Below are 14931 nucleotides of genomic sequence, written 5' to 3'. Positions count from 1 at the left end.
TACCCAAAGTAGACTCTGATGATATTTTGCATTTCTGTGGTATCAGTTGTAATTTTACCTTTATCATTTCTGATTGTACTTATTCGAGTCTCCTCTTTATTCCTTGATTAATCTATGTAGTGTGTATAAATTTTATTTTATCTTTTGAAGTAAGTATTTTTTTGTTTTGTTAATCCTTTGTATTATTGTTTGGGTCTCAATATCATTTGTTGCTTTTCTGGTCTTTGTTATTTCTTTTCTTCCGCTAGCTTTGGGTTTGGTTTATTCTTGATTTTCTAGTTTTTTGAAGTGTGACAATAGGATGTTAATTTGAGACCTATCTTTTTGATGTAGGCATTTAACACTATAAACTTCCTTCTTAGCACTGCTTTTGTTGCATTAGAGAGGTTTTGGTATATTGTATCTCTATATTAATTTACTTCAGAAAATATTTTTATTTCTACCTTAATTTCATTGTTTACCAAAAGATCATTCAGGAGCAAGTTGTTTAATTTCCATGTATTTGTATGGTTTTGAGAATTCCGTCTGGTATGGATTTCTAATTTTATTTCACTGTGGTTCGAGAAGATACTTGATATAATTTTGATTTTTTAAAATTTATTGAGATTTGCTTTGTGGCCAAGCAAATGGTGTATTTTGGGGAAGGTTCCATACTCAGATGAGACAAATGTATATTCTGCAGTTGGTGGGTAGAATATTCTGTAAACGTCTACTAGGTCCATTTGGTCTGGAGTCCAGTTTAAGTTCAGAGTTTCTTTGTCGATTTTCTTTCTCAGTGATCTGTCTAGTTCTGTCAGTGGGGTGTTGAAGACCCTCACTATTATTGTGTTACTGCTGATCTCTTTTCTTAGGTTTAGTAATATTTTTTAAAATGAATCTGTGTGCTCCAGAGATGGGTGCATACATATTTAGAATAGTTACGTCTTCTTGTTCAGTTGAAACCTTTATTATTATACAATGACCTTTTTGTGTTTTTTTATATTGCTATGGATTTAAAGTCTATTTTATTTGATATACGTATAGTTACTCCTGCTTGTTTGTGTTTTCTGTTTGTGTGGCATATCTATTTCTACCCTTTTACTTTGAGTCTGTGAATATCTTTACTGGTTAGGTGGATTTCTTGTACTCAGAAAATGGTTGGGTCTTGTTTTTAAATTTAATTTGCCAGTCTATATACTTTAAATGGGGCATTTAGGCCATTTACATTCAAAGTTATATTGATATGTGATGTTTTTGTTCCTGTCATAATGTTGTTACCTAGTTTCTTTGTAGTTTCAGTTGTGTAATTGCTTTGTAGGATTTATGAGCTTTGTACTTTCATGTGCTTTTAGGATCATGAACATTTTTCTTTTGCTTTCGTTTTAGAACTCTTTTGAGCATTTCTTGTAGAACTGGTCTAGTGGTGAGAAATTCCTGTAGTACATGCTTGTATGAGAAGGGTTTTATTTCTTCTTCATATATAAAGCTTAGTTTGGCAGGATATAAGATTCTTGGCTGGCACTTTTTTTTAAGAATGCTAAAAATAGACCCCAAATCTCTCCTGGCTTATAAGGTTTCTGCTGAGAAGGCCACTGTTAGTCTGATGGAATTTCCTTTATAGGTAATTAGATGCCTATCTTTTGCTGCTTTTAGGATTTTTTCCTTGGTATTGACTTTGGATAGTCTGAAGACTGTATGCCTTGGTGGTGTTTATCTAGCAAACTGTTCCTCAGGTGGTCTCTGATCTTGTAGCTGGATGTCCACATTTCTAGCAAGATCAGTGAAATTTTCCTGAATTATTTTCTCAGATAGGTTTTCCAAGCTCTTTATTTTGTCTTCTTCTCCTTCAGGAATGTCTACATCTCATAGATTTGGTCACTTTACGCAATTCCATTTTTTCCTCAGAGGCTTGGTTCTTTTTTTTATTGTTTTTTTTCTTTACTTTTGTCTGACTGGGTTAATTTAAAAGACCTATCTTCAGCCTCTGAAATTATTTTTTTCTGTCTGTTCTACTCTATCTTTAAAGCTTTCAACTGTATGTTGTAACTCCTTCAGTGAAATTTTCATTTCCAGAAGTTCTGTTTGTTTGTTTGTTTTAGATGTCTATCTCTTTCCTATACTGAAATGTTTTTCTGATTTCTTTGTGTTGGTTTTCAACTTTTTCTTGGATCTCACTGAGCTTATTTACAATCTATATTTTGAATTCTTTATCTGTAATTTCAGAGTTTTCAATTTGGTTAGGATCCATTGCTAGAGGGCTAGTGTGATCGTTTGAGGGGTATTGCAACACTGTTTTTTATAGTGTCAGGGTCCTTGTGCTGATTATTTCTCATCTGGAGAAGCTGCCACTTCTTATTTTTGAATTTGATTTCATTGGAATGGCATTTTTTTCCTCCTTGAGGGTGTGACTGTTGTGTGTATTGGTTAGGGTCCTTTGGATTTACTTCTATATGCTTTTAGGAGCCAAGGCTCTGTATGAACTCCTTGGTATAGACAGCCTTAGTGTAGTGGTTTTCTCAAATGCTAATTGTTTCTGGATTATAGTGGTGTACTGTTTGTATGAGCAGGCTTACTGTCTCCTGCAGAGATTGGAGGTGGTCTTGGAAAGCTTACCTTATTCCCTAGCTCTAGTACTGTGTACTTCTGTCAGCAGAAATTATGTTGGGTTGTGCAGTTCACCCTACAGTCCAGTATGTGGTGCTTGTGGGTAAGAGCTGTTTAAGCACTATGCATTGGTGTCAGCAGAAGTTATAATGGGCCATGCAGGTTGACCTCCCAGCCAGTAGGCGGTGTGATTTATTCATTTATTTTGTTGCATTTGGAAACATATAGAGGACCCTGGAAGCACAGCTGAGAGAGAAGGTGAATGGAGTGGAGTCTCGAGAATACTGGCATGACTCAGCCCGAGATTCTCCTGCTCTGTACACCCTACATATTAGAGCTTCAGGGACACAGAATTCAACCTAGAGTGGCAGGAGGGCCCCTTACAATCACATTGTTATAGTAACTATAAAGACTGAAAAATTCAGTCAAACTTCCCCAGATTTTCAGCTACTTAGTATTTGAAAACTTGAGAATAAATGCCAAATTGCTTGAATTTTTTTCTTTCCTTTCAGCCTAAATATGAAGGTTTGCTATGGTAGACAAACATCTTTAAATCCTTGGATAACTATAATACAAAAACCATGAAGTTCTAGGATTGGAGGAGATTTTAGCATCTGTCTACTTTGCAGTTTTTTGTTTTTGTTTTTTTTCTCCTGAAAAGCACTGTGCTGGGCTATTTGGTTTTAAGCAACAAAAACCCACTCTTCATAATGTATGCCAATGAGGAATTTTTTGAGAAGATCTGGGGTAACTCACAGATCCCAAAGAAAATTGACATACCAGGCCTTAGAGAAGGCTGGCCTGGACATCTGGGGAGCAAAACTAGGCAATTTTTGAGTCATCTTGGGCTGACATAGCAGAATATCACACACTGGGAGTCTGAAACAACAGAAATGTATTTTCTCAGAGTCTGGAGAATGGAAGTCTAAGATCATGGAGCTGGCAGGGTTGATTTGTGGTGAGGCCTCTTTTCTTGCATTGTAGACAGCCACTTTCTCATTGTATCCTCACATGGCCTTTTCTCTGTGTGCTCACTTCTAGTGTCCCTTTCTCTTCCTATAAGGACACTAGTCCTATTGGATTAGGGCTCCCATTTATGGCCTTGTTGGGCATTAATTACCCACTTAAAGGCCCTATCACCAAATATAGTTACATTAGGAGTTAGGACTTCAACATATGAATTAGGGTTGGGCAGGGATACAATTCAGTCTTTCACACCAATCTTCTCAAGTGCCTCTGGGGGGATGAATCTGCTCCAATTTTGTTCTGTTTTTGGTTTCCACACTTTGAACTTGTGTTCTCAGAGGATCTGTTTGCTCTGACTTGAGTCATGGAACCACCATTAGGTCCAGAGTATTTAGGGCCCCTTCACTGACATCCCCACTGGTCCATGGAAAGTGGGAATGAAGGTAGTTTCTTAAAGAAAAATTGAGGAACATTATAAGAAGAAAGAAGACTATGCAGAGGAGTGAATGGATGGTGGCTAGGCAAAAGCAACATTTGGCTATTTTTTTTAATTGGCAATGTAATTAGAGCCCAAGTATATAAAATAACTGTGGATGTGTTCTGTTTTCTGTGGGAACAGGTAAACCTGAATTTGGCTTATTCCTTCTCTGTCTACCTCCTAGAGGTGGCCCTAAAACCATCTATGAGGTATAAAGCTTAAAAGCTGTTATCCTGCTACCATTCACTCATTTCACAAATGGGGAAAGCAGCGTCCAGAGTGGAAAGGAGCTTTGCCCAAAGCTGCCCAACAGATCCGGGCAGAGTAACAATCATGACCTCGTCCTTCCAGCTTTAGTCCTGGGCAGCCCATACTTTTGATAGCATGATCACTGTGCATTCCATTCTAAGCAAATTCAAATTAGAAACTACATCACATAGCTCCCTGGGGTATTTTTAGCTGCTAAGCACTTTTCAAGGGTTTTTTAAAACAACAATATCCAGACAGTCAAAAAGAGAAATTGCAAACATTGTGGGCAGTGCTTATCATTCATCAACAAAGATAAGATATCCTTTAAAACTGTATTGTGTGTGGCTGATCTGCTGCCTGTTTAGAACTGAATGAAGCCTGGAAGGCTTTACCCATCAGTTGTCAAGCTTGGCTTCACATCAGAGTCAAGTGTGGGTTCTATTAAGTGCTGGCTCTGGAGCTGTTTAACATGGATTGGATCCCAGCTTTGCCACTGCCCAGCTGTATGACTGTCTGAAGATTGCTGAAGGTCTCCAAGCCTCAGTTTCTTCATCTTTAAAAGTGGAACAAGTTTATTTTCAAACTTATAAAATTGGTAGAATTAAACAAGCAACTGTCCTTTGTGAACAGTGTAGCATAGTAGCCTGGCCCTGATGAGTACTTGAAAATGTTAGTAGTGGTACAGAGTCAGCTAGGTTCTTCTTCCCTTAACGTGGTTTTTAGGCTTTCCAAAACCCTTTCACATGTATCCCTCACCAATCGACAACAGTTCAATAAGGTCTGCTACAATCCCATAAGACACAAAATAAGTTATTTCATGAAAGCAGAATTTCAGAAGTAAACTGGAATTGATGTGCTCTTAGAAATGAAAAGTATTCAATCTGGAAGGCTTGCTGTTATATTTAAATCAAACAGTGCTTCAAAGAGCAGCAGAGGACCCTGTTGAAAGCAGAGTAATGTGCTTTCCCCTTTGAGGGTAATCATTCCCTTCCAGTGGGAAAAGATAGTCACCAGGGCTCACACTCTCTACTTGTTCCTCTTTGCAAATGAAGAATCTTCAAAGCTGGAGGCCAAGAATCAGAGCATGGAGACAATTTGTTGCCTTCCTCTTGCCTTCTCTTAACCTCCTCCTTATGGTCTGAGGGCAAGAAGTATTGATAAGGTGGTGGGCAAGGAAATCTGTGACTCGTAGGAGGCACCCACAGAGCAATTCCCTGCCAGTACTTGGGGAAACCTTAAAATTGACGTCAAACTTCCTGCTCTCCCAGGAGGGATCTGTTTCCAAGAAAACAGGTTATGATGAGTAAGAAAGCAGTGTTCTGATCAAATTTGCATGCAGATTGAATTGTGAATCATGCTGGAGTTTGTGAGAAAGGTGACAATTTGTGAACAGGTTTTCATTTCTCCCAAGTTTTTCTGCAACCAAGTAAAACTAGATTTGCATGTGATATTCCTTTCTTTTTTAATCTTCTGTAGATGCTAACAGTGAGTTTGGCTTGCCAGGGTTTTGCCCCTTCCCTTAAAGGACCTATACCTCTGAAGAGAAGGAAGATAAAATTATAAATTCTGTTAAAATGCCTTATTCAAATGCCTTCTCAGATAACATTCTGAGTTTACAGGTTCTGTAAAAGAATTGAACATGTGAGCTGAAGCCATTGCAGCAGAATTGGTTGAGGAGTTGGGCGCCAGAGTGGGGCATTGGTAAGGTCTTGAAAGAGTCCTATGTGGAGTTAGGTTAAATAACAAAGGGAACTATTACCAGTAGGTATTCTAAAAAAAAAATTTTTTAAAGGAAGTGAATAGACAAGAATGGGTTTCAGTAAACCTAAATTTTGGAGCTGTGAGCCTCTTGTTCTGGTTATCTGTTTCTGTGCACCCTAATTCTCTGGCCTTTGCAAACTAGTGGCATAAAACACTACCAATAATTTTATTATACTCATGGACTCTGTGGGTTGGGAAACCAGTGGAAGCTTGCCTCTGCTTCAGTGCTTTGTGCTTTAGCTGGGAACACTGGAAATCTTGGGGCGACTCAACAGCTGGAGGCTAGAATTATCTCAACAGTTGCTCATTTATACATCTGGGGGTTAATGCCTTCTGTCAGGTGGGGCCTCAGTGAGGGCTGTTGGCTGGAACCTTTCATGTGGCCTTTCCGCATAATCTCTCTGCTTCTTCCCAGTATGATGATTGAGTTCCAAGAATAAGCATCTTAAAAGGACAGGGTAGAAGCTGCATCTCTTCTTATGACCTAGCTTAGGAAGTCATGAGTGTCACTTGTCATCACGCTCCTTCCAGATTCAAGGGGAGGGAAAAAGACCCCATATCCCAAAGGAGTATCTAGTTGACATTGAAAGAAGAGCACATGGCATGGGATATTTGGTGTGGCTAGTTTTGGAAAACATGACGGGCCACACCTCCCCACAGCATCAATCCAGAGCTTAAAACTTTTCTGCAATTTCTGATGGTAACATCCTAACACGTTCAATACCCTACCATGGCCCAGCATGATCTGACTCCAGCCTCTCTCTGACCCCACCACTCTCCTTTGCTCTCTGAGCTTCAGCCACACCAGTCTTCATTCTGCTCTTGAACACATCAACATTTTTCTCTCTTTGGAACGTTCAAGCATATTGCTTTCTCTGCCTGGAATACTGTTCCCCTCTTTGTATTGTTCCTCCCAAAAGGAAGATCAGAGCAGGCTGTATGGTTTGGCTCTGTGTCCCCACCAAATCTCATCACAGATTGTAATCCCCACATGTCAAGGGAGGGACCTGGTGGAAGGTAATTGGATCATGGGGGCAGATTTCCTCCTTGCTGTTCTCATGATAGTAAGTGAGTTCTCATGAGATCTGATAGTTTAAAAGTGTTTGGCAGATCCGCCCTCATTCTCCCCCTCTCTCCTGCTGCCCTGTAAGAAGTGCCTTGCTTCCCCTTTGCCTTCCGCCATGATTGTAAGTTTTCTAAGGCCTCCCCAGCCATGTGGAACAGTGAGTCAATTCAACCTCTTTCCTTTATAAATTACCCAGTCTCAGGTAGCTCCTTATAGCAGTGTAAAACAGACGAATACAGTAGGTGTATCTTTTGTTTTAAATTCCTTGACCTTGTTTCCACAAGCTGTCATGTTAGCATGGAGAAAGCAGGCAACCAAGCACAAACACTTTTATTTGCTTACACCCTGTCTCTCTGAGTCACTGACCCTAAGAGGTGTATAGAGAATTTTAGCAGACCAAACCATACAACCTCTTTTTTTAACCTTCGTATGTCTGTGCAGCTGGAGAAGAGAAATGAGGATCACGAGCCTTGGCAGCCTTGGTGTCATCAGATGCTAGGTGTCTGCTGCTAACTCAGGAGACGACAGGTCCCATAGGCTGTTTTTGTTTTTTTGTTTTCTCTCTCTTTTTTTAAATAAATGGGCCACTGCAACTGAAACTCAAATCCTCCCACCCTTGAAAGGGACTGCCTCATCTTGGGGGTGGGGGGTGGAAATGGCTGTATTCTATGGAAAAGAAGCCATGCACTCAAGTCTCATTTATCTCTTAGGGACACCTGGGGCCAAAGAGCAGGCCAATCATTTTTACAGACACTGAAAGCATGTTTCCTGGAACCGATATAATTCCACTACTGTAAACATTTAAACCCTTCCCTCAAGCAGCAACCTCAACACTGACAATTTTATCTTCTGAAAAGAAACACTTTCTTGTAATCCAGAGGTTGGTAAACTTTTTCTGCAAAGGGGCAGATAGCAAATATTTTAGGCTTTGCAGAGCTGTGTTGCAGCAATTCAATTCTGCAGCTGTAGCACAAAGGGAGCTATAGTACATAAAGAAAGTGGCTGCGTCTGTGTTGCAATGAAACTTTATTTATGGGCACTGAAATTTTCTCATATTTCACATAATTTTCATATGTCACGAAATATTATTCTGCTTTTGATCTTTTTTTTCAGCCATTTAAAAAGTAAAAACCAATCTTATCTCATGAGCTGTACAAAAACAGGCAGCAGGGTTGGATTTGGCTCGTTGGCCCTAGCAATTTAATTCATTACTCTGGAATACTCAATTCCCTCCAATTCACAGTTTAAAGGTCACACAATTTGCCAGGAACAACCTGGCCAGTGGTAGTGGTTTTCTAGTATTTGTACTGGGACATCACCCATCTCTGCTTTGTTAATTATTACATGTTCTTTAAATATCATTGTGAATTTCAATCCTTAGAAAAGCCCTTTAAGAGCTTTAATTGGAATTACATTATATTTCTTCATAGTTTTCTGTACGTTTTGGTACTTATTATTTGTGTTTATGCCTTTAATTTGTTCAATCATGGGATTACTGTCTGTCTCTCCTGCAAGACTGTTAACCCCAGGAGAGCAGAAAATGGGTTGATTTCTCGTCGACTGTATCCCTAGCTGTAGCGAAATCCCTGACACATAGCAGGGACCTCAAAAATCTTTAATGAATGAAAGAAATCTAGTTTTCTCTTGTTTGTTTTTGTTCTTGTGCTGAAGAGAAGCAGAGCATGTGAGAAAATGGCATTTAAAAAATCAGACTAACTCTGGAGGCAGTAGGAGAATTTCTTGCTAGGGTCTTAAAATGGAAGCGCTAGAACTGAACTCCAAACTCAAAACTGGAGAAGAGTGTGAGTTGTGACAGACCATCACCTCCCATGTTCTGAAAGCTAGACCTCTATTAATTATGTCATTTTTGCTCACAACTCACGTATTTCATTCTACTCACCACAGTTATAAGTATAGATTTGTTTTTGTAATCATTTGATTACTCTCTGTCTTCTCTTCATGACTGGAGTGGTTATGTATATTTTGTTTAAAAATTGTCAAAATAAGAAGACTTTTAAGACAGATACAGAACTTGAAAACTACATTAGATAAGGTAATCTAAACTGGAAAATAAGTCCATTAGGTTCACTTATTTGAAGCACAGTTTTTGGTCAGGTTAATTTTTCAGTTCTTAATTTTAGTCTTGCATTATTCAGATTAATCTAACTGTATCTGATGCTTTGACAGGCTTTAGAATCTCTCTATATATTTAACATATTGTTTAAGGGCAATGCCAGAGAAAGGCTGAGAATGTATTCATTTATTCAACAAATATGTATTAGGAAATGCAAGATTACAAAAATACAATCCTTGCCTGAAAGAAGCCAAATATGGGAAACTCATATAACTTCCCTTCTCCATTCCTATCTCATCCTTTGCTTGCTCTTGATTCTGCAAATTGGCATTCGGTTTATGTCGGATCTGGACTAATTCAGGAAGCCAGTAACCAATGAGCACATTTGCACTGGTTTCTAGCCCTCTCTCTGAGACCTGAGAAGTTAGCATAAGTGAGGGGTTGTATTCGTCAGGGTTCTCTAGAAGGACAGAACTAATAGGATAGATGTGTATATAAAGGGGAGTTTATTAAGGAGTATTGACTCACACAAACACAAGATGAAGTCTCACAATAGGCTGTCTACAAGCTGAGGAGCAAGAAAGCCGGTCCGAGTCCCAAAGCCTCAAAAGTACGGAAGCCAACTGTGCAGCCTTCAGTCTGTGGTCAAAGGCCTGAGAGCTCCTGGCCAACCACTGGTGTAAGTCCAAGAGTACAAAAGCTAAAGAACTTGGAGTCTGATATTTGAGGGCAGGAAGCATCCTGCAAAGGAGAAAGATGAAGGCTGGAAGACTCAGCAAGTCTGCTCTTTGCAACTTCTGCCTGCTTTGTTCTAGCCACAGTGGCAGCTGATTAAAGCTGACTAAAATTAAGATTAGAGGGTTCCCACCCAGATTCAGGGTGGGTTTGCCTCTCCCAGTCCACTGACTCAAATGTTAATCTCCTTTGGCAACACCCTCACAGATACACGCAGGAACAATACTTCGCATACTTCAATCCAGTCAAGTTGGCACTCAACATTAACCATCACGGAGGTATTGTCTGTGCCTTGCGTTTTTCTACAGCCTGAGGATCTCCGTTCTCTGTCTTATGTGGAAAGAGACCTAAGCAAGAAGATTTGGCTCCAAGTCTGTACAAGGAATCTCCTGCTAGTAAGGGAAAGAAATCCGAAGAGCACTGTGCTGGGAGTTGGAAACCCTGGTTCCTTCCCAGCTCAGCCACAAACTCTCTACGTAGCCCTAGGCAAGTTGCTTTTCTCTCTCTGGATCTTAATTTCCTATTTAAAAAAATAAAAAAAAAAACTAGAAAAATTATCTCTAAGATTTTTCTGAGGGCTCACATTCTCACATTCAACTTATCACTGTATGCCTGTAGTTGGGAAACCGTAATGAACACTACAATTCATAATTCTTAGTTTAATGATCATTCTGTTTTGTGAAACTTAGCTTTTCAATATTTAAACAAGATCGGCCTCCTTTAAAGAGTCTCTGACTGAAAACAGCTGAAGATTAAGAGGTTCTAAGGTGTGAAATGTCAATGATATTCTTTTAAAGGGGAAGAATCCTTTTTGGGGATATTTTTCTTTGAGTTAGCTCCAATCAGATAACAGATAGAGGGAGAGGACTTTTTAATTCAGGACAGCTACTGTTTATTGAGCATCTGTTAGATGCTAGGCACTGTCCTAATTGCTTCATATGTATCACCCCATTTAATCCTCTCTACAACAGTATCTTATTCAAACAAAAAACTAAGAGTTTGCTTCTAATAGGCCAACACAGAGCAGGATGATGCTTAGCATCAGGATGAAAGTGTGAAAGGAGTAATTAAGAATGCATTCTTGGCCTGGCATGGTGGCTCATGCCTGTAATCTCAGCACTTTGGGAGGCCGAGGCAGGCAGATCACTTGAAGTCAGGAGTTTGAGACCACGCTGGCCAATATAGCAAAACCCCATCTCTACTAAAAATACAAAAATTAGCTGGGCCTGGTGGCTCGTGCCTGTAGTTTCAGCTACTTTGGAGGCTGAGGTAGAAGAATCGCTTCAACTTTGGATGTGGAGGTTGCAGTGAGCCAAGATCACAACACTGAACTCCAGCCTGGGTGACAGAGTGAGACTAGGTCTCAAAAGAAGAAAAAAATGCATTCTTATTAGTTCATGACTATGCAATGAAATGCTGTTGTTTATTTTATTCACCAAAGACTTTGCAGCAGCCTTCCTAGTCCAAAAATAAGCCACTCATTGTTCCATGTCACTGCAGCTTAAATCCTATGTTTAATTATAAAAGATAGTGGAGAAAAATGAGATGGAAAAGGCCAACTAAGGTGGGTAAGGACTTAGCAAGTATGTGGAGAGGGGTATGTGTTTGACCCCAACTTATTAGCCCAGGGGATGGTTCATGTAGTTATAAACACATGAGTAGTTTGGAAGGGTGGGTTGAAGGAAATCCATAGAAGGACATTATTTAATGATAAAGTCATTGTTTTTGTTTGCAGGAGAGGCAGAAGCCAGATATATAGTGACAGCTATAAGCAAAGGGTAGGCAACATGGGAAAGAGACAGGATGAAGACAGAGCTCACCACAGAGCAAGGTGGAGGTTGCCTGAGAATGAGGAAGGCCCAAGGATGTGTGCAGAAGAGAAAGCAAGTGATGGAGGGAAGAAAGAAGGAGAAAGGAAAGGAGAGGGGAGAGAGCAAGCGAACATCCAGCTATCTCTTTAGTTGTTCTACTTAGGTCTCTCACAGTTTCCTCAAAATCAATATTTTTTACCTTCTTGAAAAAGCAAGTTCAACTTCATTTTATTTGAAACACTGACTTTATCACAGAATAAAATAGAGTTGAGCTTGTGTTTATTCTGTCATAGAATTCTAGAATTCAAATTGTCAAATAAATTTTGGTGTGTCTACTTTCAAAATATTTCTCAGCCACATTCATGTTGTCCAGTCTCTCCTACCACCATCCTTATTTAAACCATTATCATCTCTTGCTTAACTGCTTGAAAATCTCATAGTTAGCTTTCACGTTTTTTATTCACCTTCCAAAACTGTTATCTTGGAGTAACTGCAGTGATCTTTTGAAATGGGATTATAGCACATCCCTCCTTATTAAAATGCTTCGGTGACTTCCCATTGCCCTTTGAGCAAAATCTAAATTTTCTCTGTCATACATAGTCAATCTCCTCCTGTTCAGCTCTGCTGCAGCCACACCAGCCTTCTTTCCATTCTTCAAGCTCCTGATTCCCTTTTTCTTGAAGTCTTTGCACCTGCACTTCCTTTGGGCTGGAACAGTTTACCTCCAGCTCTTTGTAGACCAGTCCCTTCTCTTCCTCTGGGTCTAACATTAGGTACCTCTTCCTGAGTGATGCCCAACCCAGCGACCCCTCCGTTAGTCTCCATAATAGCACCTTGCTAGTTCCTGCATGTCACTTGCACAATTTGTAAGACTATATTTATTTGTTTGCTTGCTTTTCAAGTTGTCTATTTCTCCTGTTAGACTGTGTACTCCATGAAGAAAGACTATCTTGGCTCTTTTAGTCACTGTTGTGTCCCTGAAGCTTAGCATGGTGTCTAGCACATTATTGTTGGCATGCAGTAAAGATTGGCTGAATGAATAAATAAAAGGAAGAAAGAAAATCATAGATCTAGACATCTTAGATATTTTATATCTGTATATATACATACACATACATCTATATATATATAGTATTATTAGGATTGATGAATAAGCTTTTTAATTAACAAAGAACCATAATTTTGTAAGCTGTTATAAACAGTCTCCTACGGGAAAGAAAGGGCAGCAGGTATAATTGAATACTTGAAATAGTGACATTCCTTTACTTTGTAAAATGATATTTTTAGTGCATTCATTTCTCCTCTAATTGTTGCTGCATTTATTTCAGTTCCCATGGGAACCTAGAGAAGGACTTTCCCTATATTCCCCACCTCTTTGGGCTTCAGCAAAAGAAAATGGACCTCAAGTGAGTCTTCAAGAGCTGCTTCAAAATTTACTGTTCATCAAAGCACTTGCTGAAGACTGGCTTCACGTCAGAGGCTGTGCTGAGTGTTATGGAGAAGGAGGTGAAGGAGATACGGTGCTTACCATGAAGGAGAGGTGGCTGCATGAATGCATCATTTTAATATAGTGCAATAAGTGAGGTGATGAGCTTTGTGCAGATTTTATGGAATTAAGGAAAGAGGTCAGGAAAGCTTTTAGGAACTGTAGAGACAGTGCCTAAATTGTGTTTGAAGTTTGTCCCGAGTCAGCAGATGAGAGAGGGGAGGGAAGAGTGGAAAGCAATCTAGGTCAATTATCTTCCTATTTCAATTCAAAAGCATAAAGGAGATTTAAAACACAAAAGAAAAAAAACGAGAGGAATTAAACTTCAGAAAAGTAAAATACACAGTTGTCCACTGTTTATGTCCATGTGGGAAGGATGGATATGGGCCCAGCTAAAGAAAACTGTGAACTGTGGAAGAAAAAATTCCCACACATTTGTCATCCTGGGTTTTCCCAATTAAAAGGGGTCAAATAGCCACCTTTGGGATGCATCCAATAGTCCCATGTAAGAGATTTTCTTATGGTGCAGGGTGAGGATTATGGGGGAAGAGATGTACCAATCTGAAAGGGAGTAAGCTTGACCACGTGGCTGAGTGGCATCTCTGAAACCAATAGGGATAATGATAATGCTGTAGTCCACCTGGTTGGTCCAGAAATGGTGTTTTCATCAAAAGAACACAGTCTGGCAATCTACAGCCATTTCAAAATAACCCAAATCTTTTGTAAGTATGTCTCAGCAACAGGAAGGTGCAACATAATTTCCAGGAACATTCAAATTCCCTCTTTTCCTGCTTTTTTCCCACCTGCCTCTCCATCTTCAGGTGCTGCCTTCAGTTTCTCTGCTCTTTAACTCTCTCCTCAAATCCTCATGTCCTTTTTATTACCCCATCATTTCCTCTTGACCTCGAATCCTGCTATCTCAAGAATTATAAGGAGGACCTCCCCATTTGGATGGGGGAGGAGCCTCAACAGCTAATTATTTTAATTTAGTCACATTCTCATTAATAGAATCACTGGGACCCAATTCTGCTACAGACATAGAATCTGACAGTGTGAGAAGCAGAAGGAAATCGGATATCTTAGTACAATGTTCTCCCTTTACAAATTAGAGGTCTATGGTCTAGAGAAAGGAGCCCAGGAGAAGCTTCTCAGTGCCAGGACCATCTGATAATTAAGGCAGTATGTTCTTATTTTAATAGCTACAGTCCCTTAAATGAGGCTGAGAACTTCATTTCCGATGATGTAGTTCCCATCTCAGAAGATTCTAGTGTGTCACAGTGGGATCACAATGCTACCTTAAAGATTTTCCTCGTGAAACTGGAATAGAATTTTCACCTTCTATTTTTATGTTTGAAACATATTAACATTTTTAAAAATTGCCTTTCTTGTTGGCGTTTTTATTGATTCTTTCCACCAACTACCCAAAATAATTAAATGCATAATAAGGAGCAAAAATGTATGGAATCATCCAAATGCTTGCTCTTGATTATGATCTACTGCATTAAAAACTAAATCTGCAGGGGGAGAGTTTACAACAAATGCTCATAATAATGAGGTGCCTGCCACTGAGCCTGGCGGTTTGTATGCATCATCTCACTTAAGCCTTGCAACATTCCGATGAATGAGGTAACTGTTTCCACTTCACAGGAAAGTGGAGATTGGGAGAGGTTGGGCTCCAGGTCACACGGTAAATTGGGGAGACGGTGTCCAAGCCCAGGTATG

The sequence above is a fragment of the Pongo abelii genome, chromosome 4 (assembly GCF_028885655.2).
Source record: "Pongo abelii isolate AG06213 chromosome 4, NHGRI_mPonAbe1-v2.0_pri, whole genome shotgun sequence".
Lineage (NCBI taxonomy): Eukaryota > Metazoa > Chordata > Mammalia > Primates > Hominidae > Pongo > Pongo abelii.
The sequence above is the reverse complement of the archived record's forward strand: the minus strand, read 5'-3'. Positions refer to the sequence as shown.